Raw genomic sequence first — 4,981 nt, 5'->3', positions numbered from 1 at the left:
GGCCTAGGGTTTGTACAAAGTCGGTTCACAAGGGAAGGAAACAATACATCCGGACTCTAATCTTGCCGTCCACGCACACAGGAGTCCTACCCGAACACGGAGTGATGGCCCTAAGCTTTATCCTCACGGCCCATTCAGTCCGACCCGCATCCATGAGCCGTACACCTGAGGACCCCCGAAACCAGGACTCCCTCAACTACAACATGGGGTACTATCTTGTCAATGGTATCTATCCTCAGTGGACGGCGTTTGTGAAGACCATATCCGAGACGCGTGGCAATAAACAGAGACACTTTGCAACAATGCAGGAAGCGGCTAGGAAGGAGGTGGAGAGGGCATTTGGTGTGCTTCAAGCTCGTTGGGGAATTGTGCGAAACACTGCAATGATGTGGGAATCGGAAACTTTGTGGCAGCTGATGACATGTTGTGTTATTCTGCACAATATGGTTGTCGAGGATGATGGTGTTGCCCAAACCCATGATTTCGAAGCACCCGGAGAACAAGTTAAAATCCCGGAAGATCATGATGCGACTCAGCTTATGCACTTTCTGCAGATGGGGGTATATATAGGCTCATTTGTAGTCCCGGTTGGTGTCTAAAACCGGGACTGGAGACAGACCTTTAGTCCCGGTTAGAGACACCAACCGAGATTAAAGGGCGTCGCTCCTGGCACAACCCATTTAGTCCTGGTTGGTGTCTCCAACCGGCACTAAGGGTCCCAATCGAACCGGAACTGGTGCCTGCCGAGCCCCGTCCGGCGTCCTAGCCGCTCGAACCGGGACTAATAACAGGACCGGGACTATTGCTCCTATCCTGCTAGAACCAAAGCCCTGTTTTCTACTAGTGCCCCACACCCCAGAAGCTACATATAGAAGTTTGTCATTAGAAGCATTAAGAATAGTAGGGATGGCAGACTCACCATGCTAATCATTGTTAGCTGCTCTCTCTCTCTCTCTGGCAGGGCTTCACTATTCTGGTCTTCTTTCCCCTTCAATCTTCCACATCTCCTGAGCAGCTCAAAATCCTTGACTTCCTCGAGCTCTCCTCTCTTAGCTTTTTCAATTTTTATCTCAAAGAACTCCTGGCTAACTATGTAGTCCACCAAGATCGACCCCCTCTCGTTCTTTTTGTTCCATATCTTCCTCCTCGGTTCCCTTACCCACCTCATCTTCCTCATTTTCATTTTACTCTCCCATATCTTCCTCTATCTCCTCATCCAGCACCTTGTTGTCAGTTTGTGATCCCACCAAATCAGGCTTATCCATAGCAGGCATCAACCTCAAATTCTGCTGCAGTAACCAATGTTGTCCCTTAAATTCTTTTTCCAAACTAATTTCCATTATTTCCATCTCTTTTCGTTTTCCTCTTCCAAAACCAACTGAGCTACTTCTATGGAAGCATGTTCCTCAGGCAGACGCAGTTTGATGAGTAAGATAGCCCCCCCCCCTAATCATGTGAATTTTCACTTTCTTTCCCGCGGCTACAATCTCCAGAATTCTTTTTCTGTAACTCAATTGTTTTCACCACACTTTCAATTTCCTGCAGAGACAAACTACCTAGAGTTATATTAGTTCTATATTGCTCAGAGGTTCTGCTTATTCATTCCTAGTAACTCAGGCTCCTTCGCATCCCTTGTATCTTCTAGATTAATGTAATCAAACACCTTTCTTTTGTTACCATCATCTTTATACCACCCTTGCTCAGCCATTGATTCTACTTTGAAATCAATATCATATAACACGAGTTCTTTGGTAGTAATCTCAGTTCTAGAGGATATTTTGCTCAGATCTCTTATTCCACACTTTATCCTTATCTTCTTTGTCGTGTAACGTCTCCACATCCACCTCCACCACATGTCCTAGAGATGAGCCAGTTTCACATGCTCCAAGAAAATGCCTCATGGTGTCAGGTACCCCTGTCATATGCATCCCATACAAAAGTTGCACGGTTTAATGGCATAACATCGACACACATGGCTCCGGCATCCTCACTACCAAGTGTGTCGCCGAGAAGTATGCCGTCAGGCAGTCCTTTCGACCCCATTGTAGCAGCCTCTACCGAGCAATAGTCAGTGCATGGAGCCATGGCAGTGCACGGCTCATCGGGATAAGAAGTGAGGAGGAGAGCGATAATGACACCCAAAACAAATTCACGGCCCAAAAAAGAGCACTGACATGGCAAGTGGGATACTAGAAAACCGGTGACATGTCAGTGGGTTTTCCCTCCTTTCTGGTTTTGGACGATTCGTGTTCAGTATCAGATCATGAGGGACCAAATGTATGTAGCCGAAAAAAGGATACCCAGATCGGTCTTGGGGCTTGACTTGAGGGATGGGCCTTGCACGCTGGTGCCTTGTTCACCATGGGCCTTGAGGCCATGGTTTCCGGCGTGGGCTGGCACAGAGTCCAGAGTCGAGACGCTTTGGCTTCGGCTCCGGCTCCGGCTCCGGCTCCGGCCGGCGGCTCTACGACCCGTACCAGGACCTCAACATTCCCACCGCCTACAAGAACCTCTACCACCTCCCCCGAGTTCCTCTTCCAGGAGGAGGCCCTCCTCCAGTGCCGCTCCTGGGGAGAGAACCTCACCTACTACACCGGGGTCGGCTACCTCTCCGGCGCAGTCGCGGGAGCCGCCGTCGGCCTACGCGAGGCCGCACACGCCGCCGAGCGCGGCGACACCGCCAAGATCCGCGCCAACCGCCTCCTCAACTCGTGCGGCTCCGCCGGACGCCGCGTCGGCAACAGGCTGGGCGTCATCGGCCTCCTCTACGCCGGCATGGTCACCGCCAGGGACGGCCAGGACGACTGGATCAACAGCCTAGTCGCCGGCCTCGGCACCGGCGCCCTCTTCAGGGCCGCCCAGGGCCCCAGGTCTGCCGCCGTCGGAGGGGTCCTCGCCATGGCCGCCAAGCAGGCAGCCAAGAGATACGCGCCCGCCTTCTGATTGATTCATTGATTCCTCTCATCAATCGAATCAGAATCAGATAGCCTCTTCGTTTATTGCTCTCCCGGTTAATTATATTATAGTATTATTTAAGAAGAGGGTCATCTTCTCGACATTATTATGGTATTATTAACTACTCCCTCCGTTCCAAAATATAAGTCTTTTAAGAGATTCCAATAAGGGCTACATACGGAGCAAAATGAGTGAATCTACATTCTAAAATATGTTTATATACATCCGTATGTAGTTTCTTAGTGAAATCTCTAGAAAGACTTATATTTAGGAACGGAGGGAGTAAGTGTTATGCTATATGAAAACAACAACGATGCCATCGGTATCATCGGATCAGCAAATTTTTGACATGCCTTGTTGCAATGTAACATCATCTTCTTTCTTCATCACTACTACTACTTGGTTAGCGACCTAGATTGTCGTGGGTGTCAGACTCAATAATGTGTGTGTGTGTGTGGGGGGGGGGGGGGCTTACATTATGCTGGAGAGTCCAGGAAATCGTGGAATGTAATGTTCATTGCATGCTACTCCCTCTGTTTCTAAATACAAGTCTTTTTAGAGATTTCATTTTGCACCGTATGTAGCCCATATTGAAATCTCTAAAAAGACTTGTATTTAGAAATTATCGTGGTGCTTGCTATGCTTCATGTCTGATGAAATATTTTGCCGCAGAATGGCAGGTTAATTGGGTATTTCTCTTATCTTTCTGCTGATGTTATTGTTCTTGAATGCCACACTGCTATTTCAATTAACTAGACTTGATGAAAAAGTTGAGCTTTTTGCATTCTACTACTCACAGTGCATTCTACTTGTGTCCTTTTCTCATCTTTCTGCACATGTTATTGTTACGGAACGCTATACTTCTATTTTAAGTAACTAGAGTTGATGAGAAACTTGAGCCTTTTTGCATTCTGATAGTTTAACAACAATGCATTGCTAACTCGCAATGGAATGCTCTAACTTGAATACATTGCATCCTGCTATTGAAGAATGCATTTGGATCACCGTTATTTTTGCACTTTATCCGTTGATGATATTCTTGCCTATTTCTATCCTGGCAGCTTGCTAGTGGTGGCATATGCATCCTAGTGTACTACTTCTTCACATGTAGGACATTTTTGCAGATTGGTGTACATTGGCACTCTTCAGGTTTTATTTTAGTGTGTGTGTGTTCACTCAATTTAGGTCTGTATGCTGTCCATAATAAAATATCAAAAACATGTTATATTTATGAACGGAGGGAGTAGATGAATTGGGTATTTCTCTGATTTTTCTGCCAATTATATTGTTACGGAACGCTATACTGCTATTTTGAATAACTTCAGTTGATGAAAAAGCTGAGCTTTTTGCATGCTAGTATTGGCACTGTGCATTCTACTTGGGTGCCTTTCTGATCCTTCTGCATATGTTATTACTACAGAGTGCTGTACTGCTAATTCTGATGACTAGAGTTGATGAGAAACTACTTGAGCCTTTTTGCATTCTGATAATTTAACAACAATGCATTGCTACTCACAATGGAATGCTCTAGTGTTGTTTCGAATAACTTGAATTCATCAGAAAGTTCAACTTATTGCATTCTGCTATTGAACCATGCATCTCATAGTTATGCTTGCACTTATCCCTATATCCTTTATACAGTTATGATATTCTTGCCTATTCCATTCGACCTAGCTGGTGGGTGTCAGACTCAATAATATGTTTGTGTGCGTTTACATTATGCTGGAGAGTCCAGGACATTGTGGAATGTAATGTTCATTGTAGAGTAATTTCGCTAGGTTATCTTGGAGCTTCCTTGGCCTCTCTTGTGGTGAAATATTTGGCCGCAGAATGATAGGTGGTTAATTGGGCATTTCCCTCATCCTATTGCAGATGCTATTGTTACACAAGACTTGTTACTGCTATTATGAATAACTAGAGATGATGAAAAAGTTGGGCTTTTTGCATTCTATTCTAGGTCCTTTTTTGATCTTTCTGCACATGTTACCGTCACAGAATGCTCTACTGCTATTTCAAATAACTAGCG

At 45.7% G+C, this 4,981-nt stretch overlaps 1 pseudogene; it reads left to right on the top strand.

The window, feature by feature from the left end:
• Positions 1–1,864: 1,864 nt before the first annotated feature.
• Positions 1,865–3,394, top strand: LOC123097241 (mitochondrial import inner membrane translocase subunit TIM23-1-like; annotated as a pseudogene).
• The last annotated feature ends 1,587 nt before the right edge of the window (positions 3,395–4,981 follow it).

This window comes from Triticum aestivum, chromosome 4D (assembly GCF_018294505.1).
Source record: "Triticum aestivum cultivar Chinese Spring chromosome 4D, IWGSC CS RefSeq v2.1, whole genome shotgun sequence".
NCBI classification, from domain to species: Eukaryota; Viridiplantae; Streptophyta; class Magnoliopsida; order Poales; family Poaceae; genus Triticum; species Triticum aestivum.
The sequence above is the reverse complement of the archived record's forward strand: the minus strand, read 5'-3'. Positions and strand labels throughout refer to the sequence as shown.